The sequence below is a fragment of the Hylobates moloch genome, unplaced genomic scaffold, assembly GCF_009828535.3.
Source record: "Hylobates moloch isolate HMO894 unplaced genomic scaffold, HMol_V3 SCAFFOLD_18, whole genome shotgun sequence".
In the NCBI taxonomy this organism is placed as follows: domain Eukaryota; kingdom Metazoa; phylum Chordata; class Mammalia; order Primates; family Hylobatidae; genus Hylobates; species Hylobates moloch.
The window spans coordinates 72,282,508-72,304,011 of record NW_026652293.1 but is presented as its reverse complement, the minus strand read 5'-3'; the positions used below and the strand labels follow the sequence as shown (position 1 = coordinate 72,304,011).

The following is a 21,504-nucleotide window of genomic DNA, read 5'->3' as shown; positions in this document are numbered from 1 at the left end:
TCACAAGAGTGAAAATTGGTTTCAGTCAATCCTTTTAGCATTTTCCAGGTGACTACATTTTTATAAATCGCCTGACAAAATCAAGCAGTCACATTGCTTCACAGACTTTGGCTGGAACATTAAAGGAACTGAATGATTTATGGAGGAGAAGATCAAATAAGTTGCATTGTATCTAAATGCTTGTCCCATGAACCAAAAGCTGAATGTGAACTGGCAAATTAATGATTTTTCTTTTTCTTCTAGGATTTCATAGTTTGGAATGCCTTTTGTTGAAGGGACACATTTCACCCCTTTTTAAAGTGCATCTTAAAAAATACGTCACTGTCCTGCAAATCTCCCACGTCAGCTTTGATTTCCCTCTCTCACCTGCTGCAATATTTATTTTTTCATGCCACACCATTACATTGTTTTGTTTTGTTTGTATTTTTCTCCAATTGTTTCATGAGTGCCTATGATACACGAGTGCATATAATCTCCAACCAGATTATATAGTAAAGACTTCTTTTGTACTTCTCATACTGTAGAAAGAGAATACCTATTGGCTATTGCATGATGAATTTTCAGTGTAGGAATTAATTCAATACATGTTCTTCATTTGTACTGACAATATGTAAAGGACATTTTTGAGTCCTTTTCAGTCTTTTAGGAGGGCAGCTTTTCTGTACTTCATTAAAATACAAACTCTTACTTTGATTTACTTTCAGCTCTAAACCTTGTTCTCCCTGTTAATGAAATGCATTTATATCATGCATGAGATTCATACTCTTTATTATGATTTGGAACCTTCCAAAACATTAATGGTTGCTCAATAGAAATGCCATACCTAAGATTTAATACCATACCTATCATATGCTTGTTTTTCATTCTCTTCATCCTGAAGTACCGGGATTCTTATATAAGTAACTTTGTCTGAGCTTGGGTAAAAGTTGACCCCTAATGTAAGGTGAACTGGAGAAGAACATTTCTTTCACCTCTTTCCCTGATCTTATCTTTTTTATTCAGCATTCCCTCTAAAGAGAATTTCACTCACAGAATTAGACAGAGACTCTGTGCTCTTTTATTGTGTCACTTTTAGAAACTAAAACCCACTGGATTTTTTGAGAATTAGGAATCATTATACTGTGCAGAGTTTGGGCTTTTTGACACATTTCCAATCCTTCAATTGAGCACTCCTTTGATTGGATCACTGGAATAAAATCATGATTATTAAACATGTCACAATATATGATTCTCATATTCTAATCATTTATGAAGATCTTGCTTAAATATATGTTCTCAAATCAATTTCAGTTGAGCACAAATTAAGCAAAAATAAATTTAAAAATGCATCTCGCCTCTCGACAAAATATTTCCTTGCCTGAGTTGTTCAAACTCCTGCAGATAAAGCATATTTAAATAAAGATAAGGGGCTATCACTTGCTCTTATTTTCATTATATTCAGGAGATGACCACTTTGATTATAAGTATGAAGACTTAACAATACTCATGATTTCCAACATGAATTACAGCACTTAAGACTTTGTCTTCTCGTTAAATCTTGCTTATTCATGCATTTTATATAAAAACTCTGGAGAATAACAGAAAATCTAAAATAAGAAAAAGAAACACTGAAATTCCCCAAATCTCTATAGATAAAACCCTTTAAGGCTTAGGATTAAGCATTTGAAAATATCAGGAGCACTTAAAGTATGTTCGTGCTTAGCTTTCTGTTCACTTGCTGACTATCTGCAACATGAAAAGTCTGGGGTTGAATGGCACGAGAGCATTACTGTTTCATTTTCATAATCCAAGTTTAATTTTAATACATCTTTTAATTTTATTTTAATTTAGTTTTTTTGGGGGGTTTCAGAGGGAGAGCACTACTTTGTTTCTGACTAAATGACAAAAATCATTAACTGCCAGTGACTATATGAACATGATGTGAAGAATATAAGCAAAGAAACTAGGGCAAAGTTTTTTTTGTTTTAGAAAAACATATGCTTATATTCTAGGTATTCTGAATTATCCTCATATGAACAACACAACATACAATATCTCAAAATGTTACTACAACACGGCTCATTAGTTTGCAGGTTGGAAATGCGGCATGTTAAATCCTTTTCTCTGAACCATAGTAAGTAAAGACACAGATACAACACAGTTTGCAAGTCTTAGCTCTGCTCTGTAAACTTACTGCTATCATAGGTCTTCTGTATAAGTATTTTTAGTGCCCAGTTCCTAGTTCAGTGCTTAAAAATCCTGCCGATCCCTGGGTTGGAACAAAGCTTTCGGAAGCAATTAACTGCTTTTGCCATCCCAGGTGCCAAACACACACACAATGTCCTTTTATTTGTGGAAATACACACAGATCTATTCTGCATGTGCTCAGAGCTCAACACAAATATCACCCCTTTCCCACAGGCAGCAGGAAGGATGTGGTTTGAAGGACATAGTTGCTTCATCTGAATGTTCAGTTGTTCAAAAGATCTCTTGTTGCTACGCCGAGTCGCGGCTCTACTACTTATGTTTAAGAAGATATAACCAGGCCGTGCCCGAAATCCCACTTTTATCTATTTAAACAGGCATTCAAGTAGATCGTGCAATTCTTTGCCCCTTACCTTCAGTGGACACATGCTGAAAATGTGTTCATAACCAAAAGACATTCCCCTGAGCTGATGACCCAGTAATTCCTTACGTATACAGGTCAGCTGCAACAATACTGTACTAAAATCGCCAGATGAAATGGTCAGAATTACCCGGTGGCTTGATAAAATCAGCTTACTTTGAGTCTAATCCAAGGATAAATATACAGAAAGCTCCAAGCAGTGGAAACTGTAAGCACCATAGAACTGCCCCCTGAAAGTGTAATACTGCCAGGAAAACAAATATTTGCTGAATTACAGGGTGCTATCTTGGTTTTACCTGAATGCAAATGAGGGCTAAATAACTACAAGCTACTGTTTAAAGTGGAAAAGTATAACACAAGTGCAGGGGACTAATTCTGCCAACACCACTAACACCAGTCCTCCAAAACCCTAATGATACACTCAGAACAAGCAAACCAGTAGATCTGATTACCAATTTCACATATCCTGCATTCCTGGAGCTCACCAATTTCATCATTTCCGGACACTCAGACTCTAACTAGGAACACCTAACTCACAGCCCTGTATTTTGCTAAGTTTTTCCTCTACTCTTGAGTCCCCCTTTAATCTATAGGGTGTTATTCTACACAGGACCTCTCTCTTATTTTTTGGAGTCTAGCATCTTGCATCTTCCTGGAGCCCCAACTAAACTCATAACTTCTAAGCTTCTAAGAAATATGTAAGTTTTTCAACTCTGTACATTAAGTCTTTTTGTGACCTTAAACTTACCTTAGAAAAAGATGTACTGTTAGTTACCAGTTGCTTCTTCGGCCTTGTGTACAATGCCTGTTCCTCTTTATGACTCCCCTGCAAAGTTACTAGCTCATGAGAATCTGTAATTTAAGAAGAGAGCTTTGGCAACAGGGTAGTTAAATTGCTACTAGTGGTTACTTCTGAATGACTTCAAGTTGATTCTTTCCTTGTGTTTTCCTCAGCCACTTCTTATTTTGACTAATCAGTGTCACTATGTGTGAGCTATGACACTCCTTAGAACTATGCAAGCAGGCTTCAAGAAAAAGAAGAATGGAAATTTGATGAAAATGTTTTATTGGTAACACTCAGCTACAAATACCACCTCTGAAAAAGTGTACACAACTCCATGTACCAGGTGGAATATTACTCCTGACCCAGAGTATTATATAAACATCTGTATTTTCTTCCCCAATTAGAAACAAATAGCTCTTGATGAAATGTCTGTGCCCTGGTCCTTCAGAAGTCGGTATCTGACTCTAAGATGCCAGGAAAATTTCACCTTGTGTCATGTTTCACGCTGAGGAGTTTGTATAGTGCTAGTGTAAACCTTGGTCTCTAAGACACATTCCACGGTGAATTTATTTCAAATTCCGAACTGAGTTTATTCCATTTCACTCACTTAAAATTCCAGTTGTGATTGGAAAATATACACTTCATTTACCTTCTGCGCAGTGTTCAATGAACCGCTTGTCATGTTTCACCCTAGTAGGTTGCATTTCAATCCTGAGTGTGTCTGTATATCAGTTGATTAAAGCTTTGCTGTTATTTGTAAGGGATGTTATAACATGCACTGTCATCTTTCTTGGCATTTTTTGAAACGATAACATGAGGATTCTGGCAAAATAATATGGTAGTTGCTACTCTTTCCTTACACCTATACCATTTACTTGTCAGTAAACAAAATCATGTTTTCAATGAAGTAGACAAATAGAAAACTCAACTTCCCTACCCTGTTGTATCTTGTGCCACTCTCTATAAACTGACATGGCATAAAATGACATAGCTTGATAAACTGCTGGAGTCAAACACAGATTACTGCCATTTAGCTAGAGCAGGACACATCACTTGAGGACATGGCCCCAAGGAATGTCAGTTCTAGAGGAGGAAGGATAGAACCGAAAAGAGGGATCTGGTTCTTTGTTGTGTGTGGTGGAATTTCCTGGACATTGTTTAAGGCAGAAATGACAGGTAGCATAAAAGAGTAAACCTTACCTTAAGAAAGCAAATTATATAAGCACCCCCTTCGAATCCCAAATTCCTGCCACACTAGGACTTTACCACATAGGTTATTGCTCAGATCTGACGAAATGTTAACTCCAATCCCTAACCAACTGATAACAACCAAAAACCACATTAGTCATTATTTACTAACATAACAACGATAAAAATCACGTGTGTGTGTGTGTGTGTGTCTTTTCTTGAGTTCTGTATCAGGATTTTATAATGCTGAGAGAGTTGTCTATTAAGAAACATGTTTCAACTTTATTCCAAAGAAATGGTCCCCACTCCTCTCTGTGATACTGTTAATGTCCAGCATGGCTCTTGTTATCAACAGGATCTATTCTATGCTTTCCTGGTACCAGCATAATTAAGGCAACAAAACTGGTTGCTTTCAAAGCCAATAACTATTCAAGGCTACTTCCTCTGCAAGGGCAGTTTTAATATACCCATAAGCCTTATTCAGGATCTCAATCTTTTGCAGTTGAGAAATGAATCCAAGAATACTGTTTGAGAAGCTCACAATTCAACTCAAATCTTACATTTGAACTTTTTCTTTTCTGGAAAACGTACTCATGGTAACTTTATTCATGCAAAAAAAAAAATACTGGAAGTGATTGAGGACATTCGTTTTTCTGGCATTGAGGACATTTCAATTATTGTCCCTTAATATGTCATCTCATAACTATTATCTGGAACAAGTATTCTTCAAATATGCCATATGGATGGTTAAAATCAAAACAAACTATTAATAACAAATCTAAACAAAGCCAAACAACCAAATACATACAAATAAACCAAATGAACCCGCCTGTACATTCTCATTTTGTCAGAGAGCTACATCCCTGTTCCACTTGAGCTACGTTTGGGCTCCTCCCTTCTTCTAGCAACCTTTTTTGAAGTTTATGTTCTTCTTTCTTTTCCCTTCCCCTCTTCCTCTTCTTTTTTTAATCCTCACTATTTTAGGACCCACTGATTAGCTTTCTTTACTACCAAATTAAAAATATTATTTATTCACTCTCTTGCAAAAAAAGGCTCTTCTCAGAGTCACACTGTTTAGCTGTAAATATCATTTCTCCCTGTGAATGGCTGGAGTCCCAGTGAAGCCTTCTACATTTAACAAAGGCTTTGGTACATGGCTTAAAGTCTTAATATCCAACCCAAGATCCCGGATGACATCAATGCCCTTTTCAATTATCATCCAGCACCTGCTTTATAGCTCCCTATTATTCACTACAATAGTCTTTTTGAACCTCCACTCTGCTTCAGCCAGTCACAATCATGGTGACCCCAAGCTTGGCCACCTCTATACTTGTTCATTCTGTGAAGTTATTCTCTAAACAGCGCCAACCAACTTTTCAACTCTACCGACTTTGTATTTCCACTCCGTCGCTTCTACAACCTCATTCGCATCTCAAATCTCTTAAAAGTATCACTTTCTTTACTTCTAAAAGCTCCCCTTGGCTCTACTTTCTTTTCTCTTTAACCTAGACATCATAGCCTATCACTTCAAACATCCTCCTCTTAGTACCCACTTCTCACTTGAATTCTTGTCGTCCCTCCACATTTTCCTCCAAAATTTCAACCCAAGATCAATGCAATTATTTTATGTCTGTTTTCATATACCTGGGTTGCTACATTCTGGATAACTTCATGTGACTCTGCAGAATGGTACTGGTACAAAGCCCTGGTCTTCCACATCACTAGGACTTCAACACTGTCCAAATTTCCTTCCACATCTCCTTTTCTTTCAAGCTTTAACTGTTTCTTCCAATCCAACATTATGTACCAACTACCACTTGCTCACTCTCAGCAAAGCCCTCCTGTCCTAATTTACAGGTAAAATAGCCTGTGAAGTGAGAATTAACTCAATGTCCTTTCCTCCCTATGAACTGATTCCAGCCTAACTCTTTGCCACCCAACTCATTAGAAGAGATATCTTTTCTCTTATCCAAAACTAATCTTCCCACTTTTACTCTTGATCCTACCTTCTTCCCTCTTTATCTGTTTTATTAGAAATCCCACTTCTCACACAAACCTTCAACCTCTCCCATCCCACTGGTTTCTATGTGGTGGTGCACTGGAGCTGATAGCTAATTGTAGGTATCTTCTCAAATCTGCATTGAATAAGGTATCCTGAATGCCTTCTGCATTCTTCCTTGATAGTTTTACTCCAGCCACGGTGAGGGTATTTATGCCATGGTCATCTGTAATAGCTACAAATTAGAGCTTTTATTTCTCCTCTGGAGGCGTGGTTTATCAGAACACCACTGCACACATGCCTTCTCAAAACAAAACAAACAAAATCATTGACAAAAATTCTTGTACATAGCCTATTTCCTCTTCTAGTTATAGTGCCCTCTGTCCTTTTATGTTCTAACTACTTAAAATATGTAGTGTGTACCCAATCATTTGCTCTTAACCAATCTAAATATGCCTTTAATTCTTAACAGTTCTTCATTGAAGCTGATATTTCCAAGGTAATCAGTAACCTCATAGTTGATAAACCTAATGGGTCCTTTTCAGCTTTTACTCATTTAATCTGTGGTATTTGATATTGTTAGCCACTCCCGTCTTATAATTCACTCTTTCCCTGGCTTCAGGACATCATCATTCCCTGAATTCCCCCTTACCTCTATGGTCTTTTCTTTTCTGGGTTCTTTTCATTTGTCTACCTTTTAACAAGTTTTTCCACAGTACTCTTTCTCAGCTTAAACTACTGGCAAAATCTTCATCCCATGCAATGCCATGTCTCTCTCACATCTCTCTCACATGCTGTAGTTACCACTGTACAACAGTCCACTTAGGTCGTTCAAGACATCAGGCATCTAAAACCCCCAAACTCACCAAATTTTGCCTCCTTCCTTGTCACCTCACCTACTCTGGTTCTCCTGCCCCTCAGTCTATTCTTCACAACTGAGTTGAGCTAATATTTTCTAGGCACAATTCTGATTGTATCACCCCTGGCTTAAAACACTTGAATTTCTTCCCTACCTCTTCAGCTACTTCTGCAGCCTCATTTTCCACTAGGCTTTCCCTTCCTGCTGTGTTATGTGTTTGTGCAAATTCTGTCCTTTCTGTCTCCTCCTCGTCCTGTGCCTGTGCACCCTTCTACAGCAGGGCCTTGGCACAAGCTGTCTTCTGCCTCTGCTCATCCCTCCTCACCCAAGTAACTTTGATTTATCTTTCAGGTCTCAGCTTAATTGACCTTCCACGAAGAAACTTCCCCTGAGCATTCTTGACCAGCTCACATCTCACTATCAGGCGCTCTCAGTGCACTCTCCACTGCCACCTTTTATCTGAAGCATTGTGAGTTAGGTGCAGTATCAGAAGAGCAGCTTTTTGTTTATAAGATTACTAATACCTGTTTCTCTCTTTAGATGATGAGCTCCATGAGGGCCAAGGCTGTCCATTCTTGTTCACCACTACACACTCAAGAGCATGCTGGCTGTGCTAGTCCCGTGAGTATTTATTGAATTAATGAATGAAGATCCTGGAAATTTCCAGAAGTTCTTCAGATGGGAAAACTAATAGAAGGCTGGGTTCCCGCAGGCAAGCAAAAAGCAGTTTTAAGTCAGTGAACTAAGGCCTTGAGAGACATCTCCTAATTTTGTAAGCATTGCTGGTTAGGCATACACAGATGAATTACCCAAATGATAGGAAAGAAATCTGCCGTATTAACATCATGTCTGGTTTAAAGAACAGGGCTTAAAACCTTAAAGAGCTACATACATTTCTCTGGGCTTATGTTTTGTCCCTCCGTCCATAAAACAATTTAATGGAACATCATTTTTTTATACTTAAATAAGGTGATCACACAATTTATCATCCAGACTAAGGTATGTTTGTTAGTGAAAGAGAGTAATCATAATTGTGCCACAGCAACAGAGGTAAACTGCAGAGGTCTCCAGCAAACTGGGACAAGTGCTCACCCCAGCTGTGGCTGACATAACAGTATGATATAGGGAAATGCAAAATTCTCTGTCCATGGAGATCTGTGATGGGAGCTATAGAATAACTAAGCCCAACATAGAGGGAGGCTTCTCATCAATGTGACGTTGGTGTTTGTGCAAATTGTGGAAGAAGCAATGCATCTTCAATAATGCAGTTAAACAGAATAAAATTACAATTGCATTCAGCATTCTACATTTTATCTGGAGCTTGTTCTGTTTATTATTTTATTTTGTGTCCCACAACATACCTATTTTAATTCCTCAGAAAGCCTTTGTTGAGCAATGGGCCAGGCATAATTGTGATGGAAATGAAGAACAAGATATCAATCGTCCCTAGAGAATCGACGGTACAATTACAGAGCAAATAGTGTCATCCATAATTACAGATTAAGGAATGGACACCCAGAACTCAGAAATGACTTGGTTAAGGGTGTGCAGATAATAAACAGTATAACTGGAACTGTAATTCAGATCTCTGACTTCCAATTCGGAATTCACTTTATTTTGCTCAGCTGCCTCCCAAAAATGGAGTTAACACACTTAATGTACTTTATGCTCTTGTCTTCTATTGCACAGAAATGCCCATGAAGTACGTTTACACAGTCTTTGCAGAAGCAGATTGTGCCCGGGCTTAGTGGGCAGTGTTTGTGTTGCCCATGTGGACTTCCTTTTTAGGCACTGGCTTCTGGCCCTGTGTCAAGGATTTGAAGGGGATTTAAAAGGCCAAACACATTTCTGATTAACTTGTCGCTGTATCATACCTATGTTTAAATCCTGGGTAAATTAAAAGGCCAAAAATATGTCTTTTTACTTTATGATCAAACTCCACTGCAGAGGAGTAATGAAATAGTCCAGATATGGTCAGGGGATAACCCTGCGGATAATAGACCATCTCTACTCCATAAAATGTGGGTATTTGTCCATGATGAAACATTAGACCTTTTCATTAAAGAGAAACACTATTTATTAGTGCTTTGGGGTTTACAAAATACAGTCTTTACCAAATAGATTTATCACTGTTCTTAGATTTCTAAGGGAAATAGCTTTTGAGATTGCAATGCAAGTATTCGAGGAAACGTGGCATTATGCTTATATTCTTTTAAATGCTAGCAACAGACACTTGTCAAAATGTAAAGTATTTTGACTAGTTAGAAATACCCCAGCTTACAGAGACTTCTGTTTTTTTCATTTATTCCAACTACATAGTTCTGTTAGTATAAGATCCTGATGACAAAACTGAAAGGTGAATTTTGTCATTTTCAACTTTCAAAAAAAATTTCACTTATTTTACAGAAATATTTATTTCCTAAGTAAGAAATGACTTTCAAATAAACTTTTTTCTTCTTCTGACCTGAAGAGAATTCTGTAAAGGACAAAAGCAAAATCAAAATAGCTCACAAATCAACGAAGTCATTCAAATCACAACCAAGGATAACTAAAATAGAAGACTCCTAAAGTTACCTGAAATTGATCAAGGACCAAGATAAGTGGGACAATTATAGTGAATAAAATTATTTTTTAAACATCTATAAAATTATTGATCCTATGCTCATGACAAAGATGGATACAATGTATAACTGAGATGAAAAAAAAAAAAACCTCTTTTTGGGTAGTCTGAGAGTTTATCTTAAAGGGAGGGTTTTCTTTGTTGGGAATATTTCTGAATGGGCTTACTAGAGGCAAAGGCTGAGATCAAAAGGCATCTAAGCCTGGGGGGATCTGCTCTGGGGAAGCCCTGGCAAGGATCTAGCTATAGCTAGAGGGGAATGGGGCTGGATGTGGAGTTTGAGACCAGCTTGGGCAATAGAGTGAGACTTCATCTCTACAATTTTTTTTTTTGTTTGTCTTAAAGTTAGCAGAGTATGGTGGTGCATGCCTGCAGTCCTAGCTACTCTGGAGGCTGAAGCAAGAGGATCCCTTGAGCCCAGGATTTTGAGGCTGCAGTAAGCTGTGATCTCACCCTTGTTCTTTAGTCTGGGCAACAGAGTGAGACCCCGTCACTAAAAAAAAAAAGAGAAAGAGCGGGAAACGGGGATGTGAGGATGGAGAGAGACAGGAGTGTGGCAGTGGACTAAAGATTTGGTGGAAGGAGATCTATTGTTTTGTGATCCTCTCCTTAGAACCCCTCAAGTCCTCTGGAACTTGATGAACTTATTAATGATTTATCAATAATAATTATTATTTCTTACTATTTAATATTAATATTATGTATTATTATTTAATAATCACTGATTTATTAAATCATTGGGCTGATGGATGGAATGGGGGGTCTGGGTGACTGAGCATTATTGAACCACATGGAAAGAGGAGTGCAGACACTGGGGACTGAACAGGAGTAAACTCTGAGTAATGTTCAAGACTTTTGGGGAGCACCCTGGACTCAAAGGATGCAAAGTTGGATGGGGGTCAGTAAAGTTTATCGAGTCTCAGAGGAGAAAGAAAACTCCAACTTGTTATTGGGGTTACAGACACGATCCATGCATGACCCCGAAACCTTATGGTGTAGTGGAAGAAGCAGATGGGCAAACAACACACAAGAGATGTGTATTTGTGTATTTATCTAAGGAATCTCATCTGTGCCACTGCAGCTGCATCTGTACAATGTCAAGGGCCCAGAAGAAGGCTTCACTTATGCTACCTGGAAACTCAGGGTGGTATCGTGGGGAGGTGGCATTTTTGCTCGGTCTTGCAGAATGAGTGAGAGTCGTCAAATAGTTTTGAAAACTCAGAACAGTATTATTTCAATTTCCTAAAATGAAGCCAAACAAAGGTGGGAAAGAAGGAGACAGGCTTTCTTGGTGGGAGGTATAGCATGAATGAAGTTAGGAACACGGCAGGTTGTTTGGGTTGTGGTGAGAGGTACCAGGGTACATGGCTGAGGAGTGGTCAACCTTCACTCTAAAGCCAAATTTATTAAGGCCTTAAAGGCTATACTTATTTTCTTTATGCTTAGAAAGAAGCAACTTGTCAAGAATTGAGATATAAGAAAAAAATATTAATTTACTTTATCTAAACTTGGCATTCAATATAGTTACTAAATTCTCTATCTGATACCTGGTTAAATGACTAAATAATAGTCAGTAAACTATTCTAATTTAAGTGCTTAACTGAAGCTTGTATCTAAATAAATCACAGGTCCCCTCCTCATCTCTTCATACCCTCCTGCTCATATGTCACATACCCAAACCCATAGCATATCTATCTCCACAGTTTTAACGATCTTAATCATTTACAATGCTATTTCTCATCATTTAGGTTGTCAGGTGTTCTTGCATTATCAGCCTGCTTATAGATATGGAATTAATAAGATTATACAAAATATTTGCCCAACTTAGATCAGAGAATTTTGCAATTTTCCTGATCAACTGCAAGTTTGATCTTCCATAATATGGATGTAGTTATGTACATACATACACACATATATGGGTATAGTTACATATATAGAGAGTATCTATATTCATAGTTATATATATATATATTCAATAATATGGATATAGTTATACATATAACACATAGATGCAGACAATGTAAAGACTGTTATTTGTCTTTAATTGGCTATTTAATTATTTGATTCATAATGGTTTGTTTCTGGAATTCCATGACAAGCCCAATAACATTAACTAGCTTTCAAGGTCTATGTCGGCAAAATGAAATTGCCATTAGAAGCATCACAATCAGTGTCCTTCCTCATTTGGCATAGGTGGAGGAGGACTGCAGAGTTACCTTTAGTAATATCTCATGATACCATGACGCTTCATGTCAAACAGCAATTAATACCATTTTAACTTAAATAATGTGGATATTGTTTTAAATTTTGATATTAATTTTTTTAAAACACTTGAGCTTTAAAGAAAAGATAAAACGAGGTAGCTTTGTCAATAATGAGAATTTAGATCTGTCACTGGTTAATCTCTTTAATTTGAAATTTAGCTACTTAAGTGGAACTTCCCAACTTAAAATAAACATCTAGAAATTGCCTCACAGGTTAAAGAACTCTCAAAAATCTGTCCCTGAAAATGGTATTTCCAAAAGCAGCTAGTGACAACAGGTTAAAGGGATTTATAGCCCGCTTTTAGCAGCTTAATGTCTATACAAAGGAATTCATTCATTCATTTCTTTTTTCTCAACACGTATGGAACCCTGCCACATAGGCAGCACTGTCCTAGCTGGAAACATGAGTAGATAAAGTCACTGATTCAAAGGAACTTTATTCTACTGGCGGGCACAAAATGGCAGCTAAATTTATAAGGTAACATTGGCTGCTTTACTGAAAAAAACAAAGCAGGGTAGGTGGGTACAATGAGTGATTGTCAAGAGTATGACTATTTTAGACATGGTGGTCAGTAAAATCCGCCTCAAGGTGGAGGCATTAGAACCGAGACCCCTGCTGACCAGGAGGCAGTTTGAAAAAGTATTAGACCAAATAACCCAGAAAACAAAGACTTGGGGTGGCAAACAAGCTTCAAGTGCTCAAGAAACTGTAAGAAATGTTGATGTGACTGGCCTGAGTTTCAGTCTGAAGACTTTGGGTGCTAAATACTGAACATAGTTGCAGAAAAATAGAAAGTAAAAGAAAGCATTGTACGTTTAAACATATGCAAATAAATAGGTAGAAAGAGATAGAAAACAGTATGTTTTAGGGAGCATAATTTTGGGGTAACATATCTTTTATTATTTTTCCTAACTGGGGAGGGGGTGGAAGACTATATTGCCAGCAAAATGAAAGCTTTTACCCCCTAAACATGTCAAACAATTCAGCAGCAGATAATTACATTTATTGGAGTTAAAAAATAAAGTGGGATCTTAAGGAGAATTAATTAGTTTATTTTGAATCATGGTGACTGAGAGTGAAAAGAGAAAGAGATAAATGTGAAACTTCTGTTTCATCCACTAAGGAGTCAGTAGAAAGTACCATGGAACCTACAGACCTCAAAAAAAAAAAAAAAAAAAAAAAAATTAAACCAGAAGAAACAAAGAGCCAGGAATAGAATAGTAACTTTGGCAAAAATTGGCCCTTTCTGGATGGGGCTTATATTTTTAGGTGGTTAAGCCCACAAATAAACACACAAAATTATGGGATGAACGTTGGTGAACGGTGCAGTGGAGAAAAATAAAGGAGGTGCGGGGTTTAGAGAGTCCCAGGGATGGAGGTGCTGAGATGTTCTTTTATGTAAAATAGTTAGGAAATCCTCTCCAATAAGAGAGGCTGGGAAACCACTGGAGGGTGTTGAGTAGAGAGTGAATTTTAGAATACGACTCCAGCTACTGTGCAAAAAATAGGTTGAAGGGGTCGGTGCTAAAGCAAGGAGGGCAATTAGAAGTCTCCTGCAATCATCTGAGTAAGAGCTAACTCAAGCTTGGACCAGCATAAACAGTGGGAATTTGTGAAATTCTGGATACAGCTGATGAGTGCTGATGAATGAATCCGACTGGGAGCATGAAAGAAGAGCCAGATTCAAGGATGGCTCCAAGGTTTTGGCCTGAACCACCACAAGCTTGTTGCTATCATTTAGCAAGAGGCAGGGGAAGATCACATATACATGGTTTAGTCTAAAAAATAAAGTGTTATTACACACCCTCAATTATCCTTCAGGCCACATCTTCTCCCATGTTGCAGAATTAGCACATTTACTTACTGCCACTGCCTGCCTACGAGGAGTTAAATGGTATTTTTTTCTTCATGAAATATTCCACAGTAGTTATTTAACATGTTAGAGACAGATTGAAGAAAGAGTTAAAATAGTATTCATAAATGAATTTCATCTGTATCATGGTCTGAAAGATTGTTTCAAGGCCAAGGCCCAATACTCTTCTATATTAAATTATCTCAAGGTATGTTTATTTTCAATCCATGCTTAAGTTTAGCTACAGAGTCAAGGATAAAGTAGGATAAGTGAAGGTATTTAATTATTGTTTTCTTTTCCAGATCCTCAACAGAATAATTGCTGACAAACTCTCTTGACCAGAAAATGTCTATTGGAATTATGGAGTACAAAAAAACTACAAAAGCAATGAAAAAAAAGAAGGATGTTTTATTTACATCCTATTTCAAAACCATTGCTTTCTTGCTATTGTATGTCTCTGCAGGCCCAATATCGCGCATCTGCATAAGAAGTTTAGAATTGTTCCTTATGTTTCCTTCTAACAAACATTGGTATATTAACTTGAAAGTGTATATTTTATTCACTTCCAAAACAGTTAGCTCATAATTTGGAACATTGAGGTTTGCAAAATGACTGAAGGAAACTTTACCTAAACAATAGTTGCCAGTTCTGCTGAGAATTATCACAGGCCCACAATGGCCGTGTGTTTTTCCTACAGATATTCTAATTTTTTTTTATTATGCAGCTAATTTTTTTTAGACTCATGAATAAAATAGCAAGTCAGTCTGTGCATAAGCATATGTTTAAAGCTACCAGGAGAAATGTCTGGAATCTTCTTGGTTATTAAAATTAAAATTCAGAATAATGAAAGGCATATGCAACTTATTGTATTCTTTATATAACTTATTTCATCTAGTCCTCCAAATAGCTATATAACATATTTATCCCCACCTTACACAGATGTTAGCCAAAGTCTGTAAGGTTAGTTCATTTGTCCACAGTTACCAAGAAAATTGTTTGTGGAGAGCTCAGTACAAGGCTGACTGCCAGACTCCAAAGTCTACGTTCCTTCTACTACCATACGTTGCCTTTGCTTTTCTTTTATAAAAGTTGAAAAAATATCATTCTGCTTTTCTGAAAACTATTTATGATGATAAATCCAGTTTTTCGTAAGTAGCTCTTTAGCATTTCAATGCATGTAGCATCAGGCACGTGCATCTGTGCATGCCTGTGCATGCCTCTGCGTGTGTGTACATGCATACGTGTGTGGGGGTGCATGCCCGCACATGCCTCTGTGTGTGTGTGTACGTACATGCACATGGGTGTGGGGGTGCATGCCTGTACATGCCTCTGTGTGTATGTGTACATGCACATGTGTGTGTGGGTGCATACCTCCATGTGTGTACATGCACGTGTGTGGGGGTGCATGCCTCTGTGTGTGTACATGCACACATGTGTGGGGTGCATGCCTGTGCATGCCTCTGTGTGTGTGTTTGTACATACACACATGTGTGGGGGAGTTAGAGCGGGCAGTGCCGAGAGGGAGCAAAATTTTTTTCTAGGTGTTAAGTTTCAAGAAGTTGGTGAAATAGAGACAGCCAATCCAACCCAGGAGACAGTGTTTGAAAACAGGGCTGCAGCTACTTGCATGATGTGGATTGTGGAACTGATCTGTCCTCCTAGCCATGGGGTGTCCCTGCTGTGTTCAGGAACGCTTCCATCTCTTGGAGTTTAAAGGAAAGTATCCTTTCTGTCAGTAAAGCTTTCCTTCAATCCCATAAATAAATCATTTACAAATAATCTTCTAAATATTTAGAATGTAATAATAACATAATTATAAATTATATTAATGATGCATGTTTATATTTTATTACATATTCACTATATATAATATATATTATTGTTTGTATTTATTATAATTTACTTGTATATCATGAATTATTTATAATTCACATATAACTATAATATATAAATATAACATAAAACAAATTTAATAATTTATAAAAAACAATTTAAAATAATCTAAATAAATGATAATCATTCTCCTTGACATCCAAGCTCCTCATCAGACTTACAATATTTAATTCTTACTTCTCTTTTATTTTTAATCTCATCTACCTTTATCATTTGTATTACAACTTTGCATCTCAGTTGTATATAATAGCTTAGTTAGTATTCCAAGGTAATTTTATCACCTTGTACACATTGGCCATGGAGCTCCATTGCCTAGAATAATGTCTCTATTCTTTATGTTGAACATCAAGGCTACTTGATATATATATATATCGTGAATCTATCTGCCAGTCTAAACGTCATTTTCTCTTCTTTATATCCTCATACAGGTTAATTTTTCCTTCCCTATAAAGATAGGGTCTCTATAGAGGTAACACCTTAAAATGAGACTATTAGAGTGGCCTTAATCCAATATCACTACAGTTCTTATAAGAAGGGGACATTTGGACACAGAGACATGGGGAGAACACCATATGAAGACGAAGGCAGAGAGATTCATCTACAAACCAAGCAACTACAAAGATTGCCAGCAGCCCCCGGAAGCCAGGCGGCAGACATGGAACAGATTCTCCCTCACAGCTGTCAGGAGGAGCCAACCCTGCCTCCAGAATTGTGAAGCACTAAGTTTCTGTTGTTTAGGCCTTCCAGTCTCTGCTACTTTATTGCAACAACCCTAGCAAATTAATGCACAAATGGCAGAATGGTATTTTTCAACTTTTATGAGAAAAGTAAAGGCAGTTAGAGTAGAAGAGAGCATCACGAGTGGACTGTGCTCAGATAGGACTATTTGCTTTTCCCCAACTATGTTCCATACTTTTTTCTTTTCATAGTTTTTTTTTTTGAGTTGGGGTCTTGCTCTGCTGCCCAGGCTGGAGTGCAGTGTCATGATCATAGCTCAATGTAACCTCGACCTTCTGAGCTCGAGTGATCCTCCTGCCTCAGCCTCCCAAGTAGCTGAGACTACAGGTGCATGCCAACACACCTGGCTATTTATTTGTTTTTATTTTATTGTAGAGACAGGGTCTCATTGTGTTGCCCAGGCTGGCCTCAAACTCCTGGCCTTAAGTCATCCTCCCGTCTTGGCCTCCCAAAGTGCTGGGACTATGGGCATGAACCCATCGCACCCAGACATTTTATACTTCTTTAATTTGGAGTGTCTTTCCTTTCCATGCATGCCTATAGAATTTATGATTATCATTTAGCCCAAAGAAGACGTTCGCATAAATTCTGCCGTAACCCTTGTTGGAATAAATGTATTCCTCTAAGCTCCCTCTAGCTCTATTTGTATCTTTATTATAAATATTAATGTATCTTTCCTTGCATTGCTGTTACAGGTATACACATCTTATCTTCTGGCAATAAATAAGCCTCGTCCCTTGGGGGAAGGGCTAACCTTTCCTCCTTCTGGTATTGCTCATGATGCTGACCACAGCACCCTGCACAGAGAAGAGATTTAATATTTATTTCATTACTTAAATTGCATAAGAGGGACCTACCTACTTGCGAAAAAGGTTGCTGTGACCTGTGTTCCTCCTTCTGTGACAAGAAACTAAAACGTACATATATTTATTCTCTTCTTAATGTTCTTTCGAGTTTTATCTTCTTCCTAGATCTGGTTCACCAGATTTCCTCCCCCCCTTTTTTTCTTCATCAATACAAAACTTCAAGTCACAGTCTTGCCAATAATTCTTCTTTGACTAATTTATGAGTTAAATAAAGAAAAAATTCCTCACACACATATCATTTCCAAGGTCAGCTCAACATTGCTTTATTCCACACCTCTCAATGGGTGTATGATGCGGGCGCACTTTAACACTGTATCTGTGGTTGATTCCTATGTGCAGATCTTTCTGCTCTTTTTGCCTGAATTATCTTCAATGTTCTTTGTGCAAAAATCACAGCCAGTATAGACTATTTCCAAAAGAGCTGTAAAGAGGCATTTCAGAAACTTCCCTAAACAATATTTCTTTAAAACGCACCAAGCTGGATAAAGCCTCTTTGTGACCTGCATAAAAACTCCAACGGATAAATGTGTATTACCTTCCCAAAGAACTACTTCTCCAAAGTTATTCCAGCTCTTTCCAGTTGAAATGTCAAACTTGACATAAAAATGAGATGTTCCTGCATCAATTAATAAACAAATAAATCTGTGTTTCCCATTGCCCTTTCATTCAGTGTGTTTTATGATTTGGTTGAAGTTACTGGTTACATGTCTGTTTCCTCCATTATATTTTATTCCTCAGGAATAGAATCTACATTCTATTTGCCTTTATGTCTCCAAAACCTGACACAGAGTGGGTGTTCAAGTAACGTTACTGATATCAGTAATTTGCATATGTAAACAATTCTGAATAGAGTGAATCAAACACAAACTTCAAGTCGATTCAGCAATTCTTACAGGATGGCATTATCACTTTAATGATATTTCTCAATTTGTGTTACAATTTGATTAAACAATTTTTACCCTAAAGCTTTGAGAACAGGTTTTCTGACAATTGTATAATTTGATTTTAATGCTTATGTCAGAGGGCATATGTCTTGGGGAAAGGATAAAAGAAAATAACAGATTGCTAGGTGACAGTCATCAACTGTTTGCCTTTATGAATTTCTTGATTTGTATGGTAGTCATTTCCTATGCTTCTCCTCAAAACAAAATAAAATCAGAATAATAACATTAATCTTTTATGTTTTCCTTTACACGGCAACTCCCAAATGTGACGGAACCTGGAATTGACTCACATTTTGCTTTTCTGTGCACAGACACAGCAATAGTGAAAGCTGAATCATTCAGCTCAGAGGATTTTAGTGTATGAGGACATGCAATCTCCAGACAACTTAGGAACTTCCTCTGTTACCTGAGGAACAAGAAATTGATGTGAACTTGCAAGATAATTGAGCAGAAAAGAATTTCCCAAGAGAATAAAAGGATGGCTTATGAATGTTCCTCTCTTTTTAGAACATCAAGCCCACTGCCATAAAGCCCATAGTTGGGGGCCTAATCAATATATTTCTGGGGTGGTGATACAACTTCGAATTAATTTTAACAATATTTGACATGGGAGAGTGGAATAGCAGTCTGTGGGATTTGTGAAGCACTTAAAAATATTATCAATTTGCACATGGTATCTTTATAGATTATAAATGTTGCTAAAATAAATATACTATAAATCAGGACACACAAAGAAAGTTACCTGTAACAGGCTACTTTCTTTGAATGGGAATTCAGGTCTGCACAGAAATACATAACTAAGTGAATTAAATTTGTTTCTTAAAATCGTATTACATGGTGGCACATGCCTGTAATCCTAGCTACTCAGGAAGCTGAGGCATGAGAATCACTTGAACCCAGGAGGCAGAGGCTTCAGTGAGCCAAGATCACGCCACTGGGCTCACTCCAGCCTGGGCAACAGAGTGAGACTCTGTCTGAAAAAAAAAAAAAAAAAAAAAAAAAGCAAAGTGAGAGGTGAATTTTATTTTTGTAAATGGTAGACATTAAGTTAATATGCCAGACAGAAACTTCCTACAAGCTATTATAATACTAAAGTTTTTATTTGGGAAGGGAAGACGACAATGCTTACCTTCCTAGACTTACAAGTGAAAAGAACATTTGTGAAAGTTAGCTCAGAGTAGCACCCAGAGAGAGGTTACTTAGCAAAGGGAAGAAGTTGTGTACAATGTTTTTAAAACCAGAACTTACAGCAGCATCCTCCCTTGATATAAATGCCAGAACTGAATCCAAAACACCCATGTTTTGGGGGCCAGTAGGCAGCTCTTCAGAAATACTGTTAGAATGGCTGGGTATAGGTTAATTACCCCAACATGTTATCCTCAACTTGAAATTCCAAGATCAGTGATGAATTTAAGTACCACCTTCCTTTAAAAGGTAAATAAATCAACCAAAGAGCAGCAACATTCACCAAGCATCAACCATCTGTTTAATGCTATTTGAGGAAAAATGGTTTCTACCAAAGCATTGAATGAAATTCCCTCTCCTCGAGGAAATTTCCCTGCAGCCCAGAAGAAGAAGCTTGACATGACTAGAACTATAAAATGATAATATTAATAGAAAAATTATTATCTAGACATTAGGAGTTGACTTAGAGTGATTAACATAAACAAAAGCAAATAAATTACATGGAGAAAAGAGGTTTAAATCTGGCCTTTAAAGAGTAGATAAGATTTGGATAGTTGATAAGGAGAGTGAGGAATATTCCAGATGGAAGGAATAGCATGAGCAAGGAATGGGGTGACAAGGAGCAAACATACCTACGGCGATCGGAGTCCAGGCTGCATAGAACAATGGGTGGGTTAGGAAGGAATGAGATGACTGAGGCCATGCACTCTACACAGAGGGATCTCCATTTCTAACTGGAGTCTATTAAAAGATCAGGAGCAGAAGAGACGTGATGAATGTGATATTTTAGGAAAATGATCAGGCAATGTTATGCAGGATGGATGAGAACGTGAGAGGTAAGAGCCAGCTAGCTGAGCTAGGTAATTTCTGGCACAACTCCAGGCCTAATTTGATGAGGGACAGCTGTCAATCATGACAACAAGGAGGAGAACTTGACAGTCATTTTAAGGACAGACCTTGCACACCTTGGTGACAAGTCTTGGTGAATGAGGAAAGATTCAAAGAAGAGAAAGAAGCATGGAGGACCCAGTGGGAAATGGAAAGGTTTTCAGCGCCATGCCTCTGGGCACCCCTCTGTCTGGTCTTGCTCATTAGTTTATCAGTGCATGCTAGAGAGAGAAGGCTGTCTGCAGACCACACAATCCCGTGAAGAACTGGTAGAATAAGGAACAAAAAGTTCTCAAAATTCTGCCTAGTTGAACTGACTTTAGGAAGATGATGGTCAGTGGTACTATGTACAAAGTTCTATGCTTAGGTTCAAACAATTAACTGCACAAGTAAAAGAGTGGAGAACTTCAGTCAACTGGATTGCCAATCAGTCAGAAAACGTCTTAGGAACTTTAGTTATTATTAAGAAGACAACTGAAGGGTAAATAAAAGTAAAGGGTAGAAACAGCTGATAAAAGCGTCACACGGGTTTCAATCATTAGTGGAATATAGTTAGGATAAGGGAGATGGTAGCTCTTTTCCTCCAGGCTGTTCACATCATAGCTACAGTACGGGTTCAGTCAAGGGAGCTGCCCTTTCAAATGAGATCAGGCGCATTCAGGGTAGTATGATAGACAAGAGCTGCCCTTTCACACACAAATTACAAACTGAAACACTTCCCAAAGCCACTAGGTAACTTAGATAAGGAAATACCTCTTAAGTAAGAAAATAGGAGGAGTGTGCCAAACTAAAGAAATAACGTCCCACACATCTTTCTT

The 21,504-nt window shown here is 37.7% G+C and overlaps 1 protein-coding gene and 1 long non-coding RNA gene across 3 annotated transcripts in view; one reads left to right on the top strand and one right to left on the bottom strand.

The window, feature by feature from the left end:
- CHRM3 (cholinergic receptor muscarinic 3) overlaps positions 1-21,504 on the bottom strand; it is a 532,687-nt gene that overhangs the window by 196,575 nt on the left and 314,608 nt on the right. The gene's annotated exons all lie outside the window — the stretch shown is intronic.
- On the top strand, positions 3,134-15,108 carry LOC116458045 (uncharacterized). The gene is made up of 3 exons (XR_004245176.2): positions 3,134-3,303; positions 7,976-8,056; positions 14,475-15,108. It is a non-coding gene; the product is annotated as an uncharacterized LOC116458045 (long non-coding RNA).